This window comes from Bactrocera neohumeralis, chromosome 5 (assembly GCF_024586455.1).
Source record: "Bactrocera neohumeralis isolate Rockhampton chromosome 5, APGP_CSIRO_Bneo_wtdbg2-racon-allhic-juicebox.fasta_v2, whole genome shotgun sequence".
In the NCBI taxonomy this organism is placed as follows: Eukaryota; Metazoa; Arthropoda; class Insecta; order Diptera; family Tephritidae; genus Bactrocera; species Bactrocera neohumeralis.
This window is the reverse complement of record NC_065922.1, coordinates 5,834,075-5,852,978: the sequence shown is the minus strand read 5'-3', so window position 1 is coordinate 5,852,978 and position 18,904 is coordinate 5,834,075. Positions and strand designations below refer to the sequence as shown.

Here is an 18,904-nt window from a genome sequence, read left to right as displayed (position 1 = left end):
CGCAGTGTAAAACAAGCAGCAACAGAAATATTAACGCCTTCAGTTATTTGTGAAAAGGGTAGCCGCACAAAAACAACATCAACAGCAAAAGTGACCCAACAAAAACAGTAAATATGGAGCTGCAACAATAACCTAGAACAAAGGCAACATGAACCGCACACTCTTCCATAATACTCGCTTCACATGTGTGTAGCTATTAATGGCGGGGCGACACCTAGCGGTTTGCATTGTTTGTACAATGAGTTGGAGGTGCAAAAGTGAGCTTGCAATGCCGTCGAATGCCCTGCAGGAAATTCTACTAATTTTTAAGTGGTGTGATAATGCTTCGCTGCTCTTAACGAAAGCTCGCTAAAAATGTAATTGAATACGGAACAAAATTAAGAACAGCACAAAACGCGTATATACCTCTTTAGCATCAACAGAGGTTTCTTGCAACTTCAGCTCAGACTTGTCCACCAGGGTACACAAATTTCATTTGTGGGATTCTGTATGTAAATTCTTTTGTCAGTTTGTGCTGCTTTTGTATATTTTCGTTGTTATAACTGCCTTATTGCCACAGCGTGACCAGAGTGCTTTAATTTGTTGTTTCTTTTGTTAAGCGTTTATAGTTGACCATTTTGTGTGCTCCAAAGTGAGCAGAAAAAGCAATGTTCTTTTTCCATATGTCAAGCGGACTGGTAAGACTTGAAACGCAAAAACACTTGCAACATTGGTAGCAGACACAAATGGCTCAAGGCCATCGCAAGTGTTCATATACACGAACTTACATACAATATGTACCGATAGACACACATACACTAAAAAATTAAGCTCAGCTCGTGTTCAAATGCTGCGTACTTCGAGTACACTTTTTCACCATCAAACTTTTGCTTTGCTCCAGGGGCGAGTTTTTCGGGAACTAGCCTGCGTTGACAATTGGACTCCGAATGTTCCGGGCAACCAAAAACCCAGTAGGCATAGCAGTGTTTAAAATACTTAAAATTATGTCGAGTGATTTACGATTTTTTCTTAAACATATGTATTATATATAAAAGGTGATCCATTCCCAGGTTTTCTGCTATTTCAAAGAAAAAACACAGAAACAGAAAAATAATAGAGAATTTTAATTTTCATTCGAAAGAACATTATTTAGCATTTATATTTTGAAGATTATCTCTTCCAAGTGGTTTCCGTGGCTACGTCTCAGATCGTCCTTCCATTGAGTCCAGTTTTCGATGACTCGTTCGAGCGTTCCAAGTGGTAACTGGTGAATGACACGCTTGGTGTCTTGCTCCAAGGCCTGAATCGAAACGAAATGTCCGCACAGACTTTAGACTTTAGTTTTTACATATCCTCACAAGAAAAAGTCTAACGGTGTGATATCAGACGATATTGGTGACCAATCGACCGGCCCAAAAAGTTAAATTATCCGCTCTTCGAAGTGTTATTTCAATTAATCCATTGATTGATGCGATGTGTAGTGTGCACTGATGCCGTCTTGTTGAAACCGAATATCGCCGAGATCGCGTACTTCAATTTCAGGCAGCAAATAATCGGTTATCAGAGACGCTATAACGGTCGGCAATTTTGGTTGTTTACATACCCATTGAGACAGAAACGTCTGTTCTTCTTGGAACTTTTTAAGAGCCCATAGAGGGAAGGATATCGCCTGGGAAGGCCGAGCGGCTTCAGATCTTGCTAAAGATCTCGACGTAAATCTCGACAAGACGTTCCAAACATCAGTCAGAGTTTCTGCGGACGGCGCCGAATCGACTCTCCACGGTCCCCGTGTACACTCTCAGGTACGGCTGCTGCGTGCTAAACGTGGTCTATTTGGCTGAAAATTATTGAATAATGATTGCAGGGTCTCAAGATGGATCATGGTGTTTCGAATAGTATGCTCAGTAGACCGATTAAGTTGACCTTAAGTTGAATGATTTGTAAACGCTGTTCAGGCGTAAGTCTTTCCACGATGAAATGTAAAAGAATACGGAACAAAAATGACATGGCCGTTTGACACTGCTTACGCCTGATCTGTAAAAAAAACTCTATTGAAAAAAGTTCCTCTATAGCGATCACCCATTAGATTGCAATTGTATTCTAAATTGATAAATTTTGATAAATATCAAAAACATTGAATTCAATGACTCCTAGGTCTATCTTAACTATCGTGGTTATTAAAATGGAGTTTCAAAGACCCTGAAATCAGTAAGATCATCTGAGTTTGAAACTACTTACTATGTGTTAGAAGAAATAATTTATCAAAGAAAGTCCAGGTAGATGTTTTCTTTTTTGGGTTAACCGAAACAGAGTTAGATATAAAAAGTAGAAAGGCTGAAAATCTTAACTCGGCTGCTGAAGCTTCGCAGAACTATTCATGCAAAAGCTCCATGAAAGCAACTCTAAGCAAAGCATACTTTCCTCCTCAGCAAGAGTTTCGAAGATCCAGTGACCAATATAAGACATTAATCTGATTTATCCTAACAATACAAAAAACTTGTTCATTAAACTTGAGTTTAAGATATGTTAAACCCACAGTTAAATTTGATATACTTTATGTATTCGTTGGTTTAAAAATAACAGAAAAATCTGCATTTTTAAATACCAAGTTGAACTCATATTTCTTCATGCTAAAGCACATCTCTTATCACCCATCTCCAAATGTTTGTTCGGTCTGCAAGTCAATCTATCAAATTCCTATGAGCCAGCTTTCATGATTTCGTGCCTACCTAACGCCAAGCTGACTTTTGTTTCACATGAAAGTGCAGCTGTGAACTGACAACTGTTTTCGCAACAATATTTTTTTATAATCAAGCGCCGGGACGCGCACACACTACCCTTACTGACCAAGAATGGCGGTGGGCAATAATCAAACAATAACATTGCAACGCACACACACAGACACACACACAGAGAAGTGTCGACAAAAGCAGAGTGATTTTTTGCAGACTTAACATACCTGAGCGAAGTGTTTTTTCCATACTTACCACACAAATTCCAACAACAGCCAACTTAACACCCAGGATAGGTGCTCAAAATTATAAAATTGACTTGAAAATTTTTAATTTTCAATTCCATTAACAGCCTTGTGCAGCGCTGTCATTTAATTGCGAACAATGTGTGAATTGACTGTGAAAAGCGCAAAAAGTCGAACATGTGGCAACATTCTCATGACAACGAAACGAGCATGCGGACACACACAAACACACGCGATTACACATAAACGCTGCGCAGACATTTGTTAGCCAGAAATGTGTAGAGTTTTGCAAATGCAAAAATAGCTGGAAAGTAAAAAAAACAACGAAATTGCTACAAAATCCTATTTTCATGAAATATCCTTTTTGCTAGACGCAAAGGCGCACAGCCACATGAGGTAAGTGCGCAGCAAGGCGGCCACAAACGACCGTCGAAATAGCAGCAGAAGCAGATATATGAAAAACAAAAACAACAGCAACAAGCACAACACCCACGCAATAACGAAAGGATACAAAAGCCATTTGGCTGCACGAGGCAAGGATGTGCCTTAGTGTGTAGGCGGCAAGCACCGAAAAACAATCAAAAAGCCAGCTTTGTTAAATACCGACGAGCTTTGTGTGTGTATGTGTTTGGTTGGTGTGTTCTCTTGCCGAATGGCAACAATTCGTAACGGAAAGGAAGCAAATTGTGCGCCACGTTGACTTTTGACTTGGATAAGCGCTGAAAGCTCGCGGCTCAGTTCCCCGCTCACACCCTACTAACTTTAATTTGGTTGCAAATATACTGAAACACTTCGGCTAACATTCCTCGCCTCCTTTTTACTTTTCTCGCAGGAATTGGCTTTTTCCGTTTGCCGTTCTCTAGCAAAGGGTTCGGTTTGAGCGGCAATTTACACCCGAATTGTTCGCTCCGTTGCTTACCCGCTTTTTAGCCAAATTTAAGTGTGTTGTCTCTAACTCTTTCGGAAATCGATTGCGGCAGACATTGTTCCCTTTTCTGACCGCCCAAACGTTTAGCATTTGTAGCGCTTGACAATAAAAACTTGCTTCAAAGTGTGTTGCGCAAAACCAAACTGAGCAAATGAATGCAAATGGGTGTGTGGAAAGGACACGTTGTAAATTTAAAATTGAATTGATGACTGGCGAATTTCGTTAGAGTTGGGGCTTAAATTAACTTACACCACTCCCGTTTTCATTTAAAAGAAGGAAAATGTTAACTTCGACAACAGTGAAGCTTTGATATACTTCACAAATACAAAAGAATGGAAAATGTTTCCATATAAGCACTTGATTCCGATTGGTCAGTTTGTATGGCAACTATAAGCCATAGTCGTCCGAAAGCAGCTTCTTGGTTAAAGAGGTACGGATGCATAATTTCAGATCGATATCTCTGAAGCTGAGAGATTAGTTCGCATATATACAGACCAACGGACGAACGGACAAACAGACGGACCGACAGACAGACGGACCGATGAACGAAAGCTAAATGGACTCAGTACTTTATGGAGATTCTGGCGTTTCCTTTTGGGTGTTACAAACATCTTGGTAAACTTAATATACCCTGTTTAGGGTATAAAAATGTGTATATTTTATGAATTTGAAGTCTGAATTACTGTATGTAACGGGTTTAAATAAGAGCGCAACAAAAAATTTTCTGTGAAACCATTTCATTAGATAACACTTTTCACCAAACTTGGTTTCCGACGGTTTTCAAGCATAAATTGACCGATAGTGCTGTACTTTCACGTTCGATATTCTTACGAAGTTCATCAATCGTCGTGGCTTGTTAGCGCACGAGCTTGACCGAACGCGGCACATTGACTGGGCCATTTCGTGAGATAACACCTTCACCAAACTTGGTTTCCAATAAATCGATTGTGACGTTCGCTGTGTGGCTAGTGGCGCCATCCTATTAGACGTCCAAGTCCACATCATCCAATTCGGGCCAAAAATATTCGGTTATCACTGATCATCACGGTAGACGTACTGCCCAATGGCGTGGCCGGCCAATAAACCACACCAAACCGCAATTTTTTCGGGATGCAATGTTGACTCATGGAGTACGTGTGGATTGCTGCCTGACCAATAACGTAAATTTAGTTTATTGACAAAGTCATCCAGCCAGAAATGAGCCTCATCGCTGAAAATCCAGATCATTTTCAATTTGTAGGTCAGCTCAATTCACGAAATTACGACGATTATGATGGTCAAGCGGCTTCAGTACTTGCGTCTATTTGACCTTCTAAGGAGGTAGGCCAAGATTTTTTGCAAAATTCACCACAACGACGTCACAGAGATGCCCAACGCCTGAGAACGACGTGTAAGAGACTTCCTCGGCAGATGAGTTCTTTCATAGTCAATTTGGGCGGGTCAGAATCTATTATACTTGTATAAACAAAGTTGTAAAATCACGAGGTTTATTTCGCATGCCTCATTCAAAGTTATTGTATACAAAAGTACAAGTGTTTCATCAATCTAACGAAGTTGGTATAAACAAGTATTCGATTGACTTAATATTCAGAACATTTTAGGAAATACGTAATGGGGCAATTCTTAAGTACTCGTACAAGAATCAACTTAATGTATTTTTGTTTTCCAAGATTTTTCTATAAAATATATGCTAAATAAGTCACATATTTAATAAGAAATGACAAGAACGTCCTTCCCTCGGCATATTCGAAGAAAAGAACTCAAATTAGTAGCTTGTTTCTCTTATAATTAAAATAAGCGTTTCCGTTATCAATTTTATTGACTGCCAAGTGACGGAAGCATGCTAAATCTACAAACTAGGAATCCCAAAAGGCGAAAATCGAGAAGCTCTACGTCAAAAATTAACCGTTGGAGGTCAACTCACTCATAATTTTCGAAATGTAAATGGAATTTGAAGAACACAAAACTAAAATGGCAAATAAAACAAACGACAAAGACAACAACAACTTGAGTGCAACTTATTTATGACAACTACTAAACTTTATGACAAAATACAGTTCACAGCAATGAGAGCAACAAAAGTACAAATAACAAACAAAATATTTTAAATGAACGAGCGTAAAGTCCAACAAGCGCATCAGGGCGGAAAGCTATCAAGCGAAAGCTGAAACAAATTTAACGATTTTTCGAATTTCGCACGAGCAAAGTATTTCGGTTAGGGAGTATCAAAAAATATGTTGAGCGGCACTTCTTAATTTTTGCTTAGAATACTATTCTCATCAAAAATAGAAATTTCGAATATCTTTATGAAATTAGTTCGAAAGAATGCTCCAATTAATACTCCGCACAATTTCTACTGATTCTGGTTACACCAGAGGACTGATGTATCTTATCTGTATAGTAGAGATATTTTATGAAAGAGAGACAACTGTTATTTTGTACTAAATAACCAGCTCATCTTGTTGGTTTCCTGTATGGGGTTCAATAGCGATCTGAACAGATAATTGTAGTTTGAGTAACCGAACTTAGGGATACTAAATCTTCTCGAGCTATATTTCTCAGCAATACATAAAGATTATACACAGTCTGCCTTATTATTTAATCGATTTTGGCGAGCTTAAATTTATAGGTTGTGGCTGATACATTCTCTACCGGGAAAATTTACTCTTTGTATAAATATCTACGTATATATGACATGTGTGCATTTAATGGCAATTAAACGCGTTTACCTAAGCGTAATCGTAATCGTTAATGTATGAGTTCACATAAGTACTCTATGGACATAGAGACATAATGTTGCATGCCACGCTTCCCACGATGACATGGCAGAACAAAAGGCCAGTGCTTTCTAGGAAATACAAGTACTAGCTATACGGTCTAAATGAGAGGGCATGACACCGGATGGTGGACACAAATCGACCGACACACGTTTATGTTTATGTGTATAATACCTGTATATGGAATTGTCGATTTATAAGCGTCTCTAAAGTGGCGTCAAATGGCATATGAGTAATAACAAGCGTATCAGCTGTTTATTTATAGTAGACTTTGTGCCTCATATATGTAGTCTCTGCGTAGACATTTGCGTTGGCTGCTCATATTTGCATGCGTGCCACATTGGCATCTCGACTGCATATCTAAAGCACTTTTATGGGCACATTCGAGGTGCCTTTACGACTCATTAGCAAATTAGAGAAGAAAAGCACAAAGTGTTGTGGAAGGTTTGTTTCAATCGCAACTTTTTCTCCCTTTTGAAGCTCGCTAAGACCTCTTGTAAAATGTATACAAATTTACTGATGGCGACCTTCTCAAAGTGCTTATCTATATGGTCATGGCTAAGTATTTTATGGTCGAAAAAATATACACTTAACGTTTTGCATGTTATCTGTCTTTTGTGCCGTTTAAATGACGGAGTTAACATTTGACATAAGACCCAAAGGATGATTTCCATAAAGGCGATGGTTGCATATGCTATATTTACATAAGATACTTATGCAAATCAACCACACTTTAGCAATTAAAATGAAATGTATTTGTCTCAACCTACACTAGTTCTACTCCCTCAGAAACATCTGAGCTTGGTAATTCCAGTGGATTGTAACGGGTATGGTTCATATTCACAGTTTGATTGCACCCATCGGTGATCACTTAAGGCTAGGAATCATGCGAGGTCAAGCCACTGAAAGCCAACCGACGGCTATGGCTTTTAATAAGATGTCTTGTAAATTTACTATTAATTTCCTCAAAAACCGTATTGTGAGAATTTTGGAACTTCAGAATTTCCGTGGCTTCTAGTTCCAAAATTTTATATACTTAATATCGAAGATATTTTGTAAAAATTCACTTTTGTTCGAACCACCTCATGAAACTTGTATAAAGGGTGGCGGCAGAACATCCTTGGCGCCGGGCGCTCGAAGTTATAGCTACGCCACTGTACAGACGCCAAAACCTTCGCAGACAACTGTTGCGTTTTTCACGCTTTAGAGAGGGTTCATCGTATGCAGTCTACGCGGATGGCCGTTGATTGAACTGCGGAGTGAAGTAATAAAAAATCCAATCATCCAAAATCGCATATCGACACATAAACTTGAACATCTCTAAACACCGCTTCGAAACATCAACTCGCCGTTGTTTTTGGTCAAAAGTGAGCTCGCACAGAGCTTTCTATAGCCAAATATTCGTCAATGATATAATGTACCATTTAGTTCTATTTTCTCCAGACTGGATAAGGAAGCAAAAGCAGATGGGTTTGGTACTGAACGAGGGCAAGACGAAATATCTGCTGTCGTCAAACAAACTGTCGTCGTAATCGCGACTTGGCTCTCATGTCGCTATTGTCAGACATAACATCGAAGTTGTAGATAATTTCGTCTATTTTGGAACAAATATCAACACCAATAATAATATGTCGAATAGCAATTGCCCGCCTCAAGAACAACAAAGCGGCAGGGGCCGACGGACTACCGGCCGAGCTATTCAAACACGGCGGCGAAGAACTAATAGGGAGCATGCATCAGCTTCTTTGTAAAATATGGTCGGACGAGAGCATGCCCAACGATTGGAATTTAAGTGTGCTATGCCCAATCCATAAAAAAGGAGACCCCACCATCTGCGCCAACTACCGTGGGATTAGCCTCCTCAACATCGCATATAAGGTTCTATCGAGCGAATTGTGTGAAAGATTAAGGCCCACCGTCAACAAACTGAATGGACCTTATCAGTGTGGCTTCAGACCTGGAAAATCAACAACCGACCAGATATTCACCATGCGCCAAATCTTGGAAAAGACCTGTGAAAGGAGAATCGACACACACCACCTCTTCGTAGATTTCAAAGCTGCTTTCGACAGCACGAAAAGGAGCTGCCTTTATGCTGCGATGTCTGAATTTGGTATCCCCGCAAAACTAATACGGCTGTGTAAACTGACGTTGAACAACACGAAAAGCTCCGTCAGGATCGGGAAGGACCTCTCCGAGCCGTTCGATTCCAAACGAGGTTTCAGACAAGGCGACTCCCTATCGTGCGACTTCTTCAACCTGCTCCTGGAGAAAATAGTTCGAGCTGCAGAACTAAACAGAGAAGGTACCATCTTCTATAAGAGTGTACAGCTGCTGGCGTATGCCGACGATATTGATATCATCGGCCTCAACACCCGCGCCGTTAGTTCTGCTTTCTCTAGGCTGAACAAGGAAGCACAGAAAATAGGTCTGGTAGTGAACGAGGGCAAAACATCGCCTGTCATCAAACAAACAGTCGTCGCACTCGCGACTTGGCTCTCACGTCACTGTTGACAGTCATTAACACCACTAATAATGTCAGCCTGGAAATCCAACGCAGGATTGCTCTTGCCAACAGGTGCTACTTCGGACTGAGTAGGCAATTGAATGTAAAGTCCTCTCTCGACGAACAAAAGCTAAACTCTATAAGTCGCTCATAATTCCCGTCCTGCTATATGGTGCAGAGGCTTGGGCGATGACAACAACCGATGAGTCGACGTTACGAGTTTTCGAGAGAAAAATTCTGCGAAAGATTTATGGTCCTTTGCGCATTGGCCACGGCGAATATCGCATCCGATGGATACACAGCTCTGAAAGTATTCCACACAGTACCCGCCGGGGAAACAGAGGAAGGGGAAGACCTTCACTCGGTTAGAAAGACCAGGTGGAGAAGGACCTGGATTTGCTGGGAATCTCCAATTGGCACCACCTTGCGAAAAGAAGAAACGATTGGTGCGCTGTTGTTAACTCGGTTATAATCGTGTAAGCGGTGTCTACGCCAGTAAAGAAGAAGAAGATAAATGTACATATTCAGTTGTTATCTTTACAGTACCTGAGTGAACTTTTTTGATGTTTTTTTGTATACCTATATTCTCTGTCACAAACAATTTCAGAAGATCTCCGAAAATCGAAAATTAATTTGTAAACAGATATACAGAACTATCCAGAGCCTGTTTGCATGTTTACTTAACGTTTGCTTGAGTAATGGCCTGGTGATTCGATATTTAGGTTTCAATCTTATACCCCCGTTCTCAGGGATGAAGTGTAAAGTTAAAGCACAAAGTATAACCTTTGTTTGAATATGGCTTCAGTTTTTGTAATAACAATAATCTCGGTGCATTAAGAAGAAAATAAGCAATGCTCAAAAGTTAAAATAATAAAAGACTTCCTCAATTGCCCTCCCACAGACGGATATACCTTTAAGCTGCGCTTTATTACGAAAAATTTATAGAAAGCATCCAGCAATCAGAGGTAATAAAAATGCTCATAAAACGAACGCATAATGTGCAGTGTCCAACAGCAAAAGCAATAATAACTTCAAAAATAATAATAAAGCGCAAACAAATCGGATTTTTTACAATGACGCAAATGTCAGAATTTTTCATATATTTACCGCTATTTCTAGTATTTTAGATACTTATGGACGCATATAGTATTAAACATATATTGGACTACGCTTGCAACATCGTTCGTTAACGTGGCTGCGGTGCTTTTTAATGGCAAAATAATAAAATCGGTTATCGCTTGATCGCGCTGCGAAAAGTTGTACACTTGTAAATATATATTTCTTTTATATAATTTCATGCGATTGTGTGGGGAAAAGGTTAATAAATGTTTAAATATATATTTACGTCCGTGCTTAGTCCAGTGAGAATTGTATTTAATAGACGTATAATAAATTTTGAGATAACTTTTATATTACCAATAACAATATAGTTAGTACTTTACTGTTAATATTATACACAAAGTCATTTGAATCCAAGGGGTCTGAAGTAAAGGTATTTCAACACAAAGAGAATTTGCAGCGATCAAACAGTAGTCACCTGGAGAAACGAAAACAGCTTATTTCTTATGAAATGTTTTATACTTTATAACTCGGTAAATCTGCGACAGAGACGTATGATACATATAATCAAGCAGGCTCACCCAAATGTTGCTTTAGCAAGAAGTGGTGTGCTTCGGTGGCATCAGGCCTTTTTGGAGGGCCGGGAAGAGGTCGCTGATGAATGACCAAATCCAAAGTGAAAACAATTGTCTTTTTTGACATCAAAGGTATCGTCCACCATAAATTCTCCTGGAAAAACCGCCAACGCCAAGTTTTGCGAGGAAGTCCTCACGAGACTCAAACGAAGGGTCAATCGGGTCCGACAAGACATCGCAGCTGACAACGCTCAGCTCACACCGCCTTTCTTGTGAATAGCTGACTAATCAAGGTCGGCATCCTAACGCTTCCGCAGCCGCCCTACAGCCCAGATGTGGCCTCCGGGACTTTTTGGTTTGCTTGCTTGAAAAGGCCGATGAAAGGCAAGCATTTTTAGATGACAGAGGGGATCCAAGCAGAATGTCCCCTGGCTCATAATTCCATTCCGGAAAAAGCCTTCCATGACGCCTTCATTGCTTGGAAATCGCTGCAGTGCTGCATCGACGCAAAAGGAGACTATTTTGAAAGTTTTTAAAGAATTTTAACGATTGGTTCAATAAATTTTTTTTAAATCGACTCAGTCCTATTACTTTCTGGACAAACTCTGTAATTGAGTTGACATTGACTATCACCAAATGAGTTCTCCGGAGCTTTGGAAAAAATTCAATGTCTTCGAAGACGATTTTTACATTTTATATAAATTTATTTCGCGAGTAGTGATGGTTAGGTTGGCTAAATAGGCTTGTGTTTCGTGAGAGCACGAATAATCGCACTTGGACAGCTGGGGATTCCTGTCCGTTCTGATGCCCGGTGTGATGTCGTAGAAAGTACGGTAAACTAAACGCTGCGTAGAAGTACTTCTGATACTCCTTTATGGCTGATAATCCTGTTGGAAACACACCGCAAGAGATTTAAAAGAAGAAGTTAATTTAACTTTTCTGTAAAAAATTATTTTTTTTTACAATATTTTTTTATTATTTTCAAAAATTATAACTCTGTCTGCAACTGCAATCAAATTTCGAGTTTATTTTTGGCAATGAACTAATTTCCCCTGAACTTTTGTCCGATTAGAGTTAGTGAAGTGCACTTTTTATAACTGGAAAAAGCCGTTTCAAAACACCGCCATAAAATGCTAAATTTACTACATTGAAAAGTCAGTTCGCTTGGGTAGCCATTATAATCCAACAGCAACAAACACCCACTGCACTGCCAATGACTTTTATTTTATTTATAAATCATTTTTATTATCCGCTTTTATTTCACTGCACTCCTCCTCCAATGCTCCGCCAGCAGAAACGAACAAACAAAGCGCAATAAACCAGCTAACCTTTGCTGCCAGTCGAGCAGCTCCATTGTCCAGTCGCCGAAAAGTATGACCCTGGCGCGCGCGATTAAGCGACTTTTGTGCATTTGAAATGAACGAAAATGGACGAAATGGCAAAACTGTCGCACGGCAATGAAATATCGAAAGTCGCAATGAGGCGAGAGTTGAAAGGACCGCATGTGGCAAAGCGAACAAGTAAGCAACTAGCTGCAAGCAAGAAAAAAAGACAACACTGTGAGCCAAAGTAGTCCAGCATTGCATGCAACAAGACTACGTAGTGTGTAGATTGGTTACTTCCAACGCAGCAACAGATTGCGCTCTTGAAAGGAGTCGCTTTCGATGGAAAGCCAGTGTCGTGGTGCATGGAAAGCGGCAGAACAGTTATCACATTTGGAGTGTGGCATATGAGAATATGCAAATTATGACAGATAAACAGCTGGCTGTTGACAGCGGCGGCAAGTAGACGGCAGAGTTTGGGGCCTAAACTTAAAAGAGAGTAAATCTATGTGGACGCAGACATGATGCGACGGTTGGGTAATTGAATTTCGAATCGCCTGAGGTTAGAACTGAAACATTCCCGTGAAATGTAAAGAAAATATCACATTCTAGTTGTGCTCATCCGTCTTTCTTCCACCACAGAGATACTTACATTGCTAATCAAAGCAAACCCACCTGATAGCCTCTAACTTTTATGCTTTATTCGTGTGCACATAGCTAGTACAAATACAGCAACAAATACAAACATGACAGCTACATGTGCAAGTGTCAACTTGATTGTCGGTATTCTAGTGACAGCCGTGTCTCGCTCTTTATACCCTTCTTGAAATTTGTGTTTGTGGATTTAGTGGACTCTAAGAGAAAGGATTATGATCTGATGAGCTATTAGTCACCAATATAAAAGTTGATGCCTCACTCTAAAGGATTCTCAAAACGTCACAAGCGCGTGTACCTTAGAGGTATTAAACTGAATATCCCTTTATGAGTAATCTCAACTGCTTATTACAAACAAAAAGGTCTAAATTTATCTAAATAAATCTCCTGCTATGAAAACATATATGATTCGTGTGATCATAAAATGACCTTAGAGTCTGATATCAAAGTTTGGAAAAATTCGAATAGAATTAGAATTGGTTACCTAAACCACCTTTTTACTTTTCTAACGTAACGAAATTGAAAAAAATTAAATTCAGAAAACATTAAGTTAGACCGGTGTACAGAAACGGTTTTCAGTGTGAAGACCGTCGCAAACAATAAAAAATAATAATTTAAGATTTAAAAATTCAAATTGTTTCTGAATAAATGTACTTGTGAGCGGTATATACATATGTATATTGCATCTTGTCTCCATACAACCCATTCAATACTTGACAGTTCAATTTGGTATAAGCATCCTGGTATCTAGCAATTTTCCCATATGGCATGTACCCTTTGGGGCGGCGGAAGATGCGCTCTGAAAATGCAAATGAGCCTGCACTATCGACTCATCTACCTTGCTATTTGTTGCACTACCACTATTTGCAGACTTTGATGGAAAATATGACAAACATATTTAAATATATGGTAATATTTAAATTCTGTATAAAATTTACACGTCTCAATACCCGCAAGCGCATATGCTTTTCCGCTTGAGTTGCCAGATCGCTTATTTATATTAATTTTATTTAGCGTAGCAGCCTGTGAAGCCATTTACTCACATACAAGTTTATTTAATTTTGTAAATTTTTTTTCAGACGCCACATACAGTTACATATACACACACACTTGTGGCAAGCCTACTTGCGGACTCACGAAATTCAGCCAATATCGATATTGTCTGTTGCAGTATTAGATCCCACTTGACAGCAACATGACAGCTCCCCTTAGCGGCGTGGCAGCAGTTAGAGTGTCTTTCAATTGCTCACACCACCTTCGTCTTTGTAGCCTTACTTATTTGCAGCGCACTAAGCTCAATATCATGTAGATATGCATCGATATGTATAGGCAGGTATATACCATATATGTATATGCAGGATTACTTATATATATGTGAGTAGATTTTTTGCATTATCCTTTCTAACTTTTTTGGAAGTTTTCTTTTTTTTCGATTGGTCCACATCAATAGAAATAGCAACGAATGGGCTGACAGGCATGTCGCATTGTCTGTTTCACCGAATTTACAACTCACAGGGGCTTACAAGTGAGATTTTCATGTTTCACCAGCGCATACGAGATGTGACACTTTATCTCTTTTTACGCCCGTATTTGATGTATGCTATTTGGAAGAATGTTTGCAGCCATGGTGCATTGGAGAGGTGTCAAGATATGTGCATTTACATGCCTGAAAAAAGGAAACATGTGAGGATTGTGACATTGGAGCAGTTTAATCCGAATTTCAGTGGTGCAGGTACTTAATTCAGTAATTCAGCAATTTTTGGAATTTATTAATTAAATTTATAAACAAGTGTCTTGAAGGATTTCAGTATTTTTGATCCTTTTTGGTGTTCCAACTTTTGGAAATAATATTTAATTAACCTTACGATGGCTCTTTTTGGTATTTTGCCCTTGCATGGGTTTCCTCAGGTAAAAAACAGTTATTTTTTAGCAATTTTTTTCGAATAACAAATTAAATATTTTATTCGAAATTTTTATTGTTACAAACATATGTATCTGTTAATAAAGAAATTCTTGATTTTTGGAGAAAAATACTTAAAATTCGGCCGTTGCGACGCCGTTGACCCCTCGAAAAAACGGTGCACCCGCGTTGGCAGAATAACTGCTTAATGGAACATCTGAAGCGAAAAAGCACGCGTTTTAGTTAAGTTGGATTTTTGGCAGACATTTTTACAAAAAAATAAAATTTCAGTGAAAATTTCGCGACATTTTTTTTCAAATAGTTGTAACCGAAAAAAATCCTTCGCCCAAGTATTTAAGAATTATATCTCAAAAACCAGTGTAAAATTTCATGAAGATCGGTTGGGTAGTTCTCGAGAAATCTTTCTATCGACTTCAAAAACGCAGTTTCGAAAAAAAACTCGTTTAAAGACTTCGAAAAAAACTCGTTAAAAGTATTTCCGAAACTATTATTCGGATCAACTTGAAAATTTAGGACAATATTCTATAAGTATTGTAGAATTTAATAAGACAGTAAACAAATATCGATTTTGAAACCGGGAAAGCCATGTAACCCCTTAAAACATAATATGTATAACTAATGGATATTGTTCAAGAGGTATGCTCCTTAGAACTACTGTCCTTCAAAACATTGTCTGAGGTTATTTCAAAGAAAGCCTCTCTACAATGTTCTATGGTCTAGCAATAAATTTATGACAATTTCTCAGGGAATAAGTTGTTCACAAATAATTTTCTTATTATGTTTACTTCAACCGAGAGTTTATACAAAGGACCGATCGATTATGGTTATTGGATTCGGTAGAAACTACTTTCGTAGACATTGAGAATAAGTTTCTAAAGACCTTTAACCAATAGATAGCTTCTTGATTAATTAGGCGCTTTTCCAAATAGAACCATTTCAAAAGGCTAAAATATTTCATCATCATCTAAAGAATTTTGTACTAAAATATCTTTATAATGATAGTAAGTCCATTTCGAGCAATCCAGAGTTTCAAATCAATTTTCACATTACGAAAAAAACTCTAGATAACAATTTTCCAGTAAAGAGGTCTTTATGAAACTAATGACTTAATATACATACAATTTAACTACATAAATATTTTCTAAAAAATGACGAAGATCTTGTGGATTAAAATAATAGTCAATTCAAGAGCTATCTAAGCTCAGGATAAAAGCTAACACACCGAGAAACAATTCTAAAAATTTAATATTAAGCCCTGGATTGTTAAAACTTTCAGTCACTGCTTCCCTATGTAACTCTCACAAACTCTAATTTCTTTCATATAAATTATGATATTACAATACTTCAATAAGATATGTTGCTTTTGTGAAAACTATTGTGCAGAAAAATAAAAAAAAATCGAAAACATAGCAACAACTGTCAAAAGCAGAAACAACAAAGGAAGTAGGTTCAATGCCACAAACAATGCGATTGAATATTTTCCATATTTCACCGGAGCGAATGCGAAATTCCAAAACTGCAGCGGTGATAATGCGGTCAACCGCATGACTGGACAACGATGCGCCAGTAATAACCGTAAAAAATGTTTGAAACAAAATATTGCAAGCAAATATGACAACAATGCTGCTGATGTCACACAGCACGGACGCGCCGAACCCAAATCGAAATCACGAAAGGAATTCACGTGTTAACCACAAACCAATATTTAGCTCAAGCGCCAGCAAACAATGACAGGTATGTTAAAACAAGAATCACTACAGGTGTTTGGATAACTGACGGAGGGCGCAGAAGGACGCAGGTGAGTTTATGAAGCATTAAATTGAGCTAACTTCATAAAAATTATTTTTCATGCTGCGCGGCTGCTGCCCGAAAGGACTTTGGTCAGCAAATAAATAAAAGAAAATATTAATGAAAGTTATTAAAGCAGCTGAGTACCTGGCTTGTATTTTACGAGTACGCATATTTAACGGCATAATTGACCGCTCTCCGCGCCATTTAAAATTAAGGGGCAAGGGTGCGAAGTAGAAACTAATTAAACGCTAAATTGAAAAGAACCGTCAAAGAAAAAAGGTTATTAAAGAAAAATGGTTTTAAGCCTTCGGCTTGAGAAGCTGCCACTCAGCGACGAAAAGGAAAGTGCCGCAGCGCTAAGTTATTGCTCGCTCATGCGGTCAGAGTTGCTGCCGGCTGCGGTGTGCGGTTCGTAATGCTCCCACGCTTGTTAAGCGTTTTGACTTGTATTCAACCAGCCGCGGTTAACTTTCACTGCAAAATAAACACAGCCACAACAACAACAAGGTCTTGTAACGCACATCATGATTACCCGCAAGCTTATTACATTTTAATTAGAATTTTTTCCGCAACACAAGTGACGCACGACCCTTCTACTGAGCTTGCTGAGAGACCACTGAGTCTAACAAATGAGCGCTGAGGTGTAGCGGCGGTCAGCGAGTGGTGTTGTAAAGGACGGCAATATTATAATGGAGAGTAGAGAGTTACATGGATGTAAAGCGTAAATGTGGCAGGTGTGGAACAGCGACCTCAGCAGTCATATTTTCTTATATAGTCTGGCACATGTTTCACAAAATCTAATAGATATGGTCACCTACAAATTTTTGGCAAAAAGAGTGAAAGGTCAAAACAAGAAAAATTTCTATTTTTTAACAGTTTAGAAAACGTTTTAGGTTTCCCTGTCTGGATCCAAGTTTTTGCTCGAGTTCAGCAAACATTGGTCAGGAAGCAGAGTGAAACGTCAGATATCTATTGAAGTAAGAACTTGTTCGTGGAAAGGTTCACATCGTAGGTGCTGTAGACACGCGGAGAGGCTAAAGATTTTGGACTTGTAAAAGTTGCATGAATTACGATGAGGTGGAAGTTTACCCATTCTTTCTCCTCCACTATCCAGCTTTATCGTTGAAGTATCTTTGTTGACATACCTTTTACGAACCTTTAAGAAACAGCGTAATTGGCTGGCATTGATGATATTGAGGCAGCTCAAGGCGCTTTATCGATTTATAAGTAATTTCCTTTAACTCCGCTTGACATATAGGACCAAAATAAAAACATTGAAGTAGTTCTGATTATTTGCGAGTTGCAAAAGACTATTATAGTCAATGTGAGAGTTCTTCAAGTCGACATCTACTATATGACGCTAAGAAATTTTCGGACTTCCGCAATTTCTAGACTCATTTGGGTTCCAATAAAGAGGAGCTCTGCAAACTAATCAGTATTTTTGCAAAGTGTATGTCTTAGCCTACCAAATCGTATAAGCCCTGGGCAAATCAACAACTGACCAGATATTCTCCATGCAGCAAATTTTGGAAAAGACCCGTGAAAATAGGATCGACTCACGCCACCTCTTGGTTGATTTCAAGCCCGCTATTGACAGCACAAAAAAAACTGCCTTTATGCCGCGATGTCTGAATTTAGTATCCAAGACAAAATAATACGGCTGTGTAAACTGGCGTTGAGCAATACGAAAAGCTCCGTCAGGATTGGGAAGGACCTCTGCGAGCCGTCCAATACCAAACGAGGGTTGAGACAATGCGACCCTCTATCGTGCAAATTCTACAATCTGCTCTTGGAGAAAATAATTCGAGATGCAAAGCTGAATCGAGCAGCCACAATCTTTTATAAGAGTGTACAGCTACCGGTGTATGCCAATGATATTGATATTATTGACCTCAACAGCCGCTACGTTAGTTCCTCTTTCTCCAGACTGGATAAGGAAGCGAAACAAATGGGTCTGGTTGTGAACGAGGTCAAGACGAAGTATCGTCTGTCATCAAATAAACAGTCGTCGCACTCGCGACTTGGCGTCCACGTCACTGTTGACAGTCATAACTTCGAAGATGGAGAAGAACCTTCTACAAATGGAATCTCCAATTGGCTACAAACAGCAAAGAGGAAGAATGACTGGCGCTGTTGTAAACTCGGCTATAACCGCGTAAGAGGTGTCTAAGCCAATAAAGAAGAAGAAAAGCGATAAATTTTGCCTGTTAGAGACTAAAAATTTCTTCGAAACAAAGAACAGAAGTTTATCCTTACCTTCTTCTTCAGTCCGTCACTAATTTAAATGGTATTTAGGGAGAAACTTGCCTGAAAATCATGAGAGGCTCTCCAAAAGTGCAAGAAATTTACAGCCATACTTGTGGCCATTGCTTAAAATATTCTGAGGTAACATTCTTAAAAATTTTAGCAATTTCA

General features: G+C 38.9%; 1 long non-coding RNA gene across 1 annotated transcript in view; it reads left to right on the top strand.

Moving 5' to 3' along the window:
- LOC126758652 (uncharacterized) overlaps nucleotides 1-14,641 on the top strand; it is a 46,215-nt gene extending 31,574 nt beyond the window's left edge. The window contains exons 3-4 of the long non-coding RNA XR_007666868.1: nucleotides 13,857-14,110; nucleotides 14,228-14,641. This is a non-coding gene — a long non-coding RNA (uncharacterized LOC126758652). The remainder of the gene's footprint in view (nucleotides 1-13,856; nucleotides 14,111-14,227) is intronic.
- Nucleotides 14,642-18,904: the final 4,263 nt, after the last annotated feature.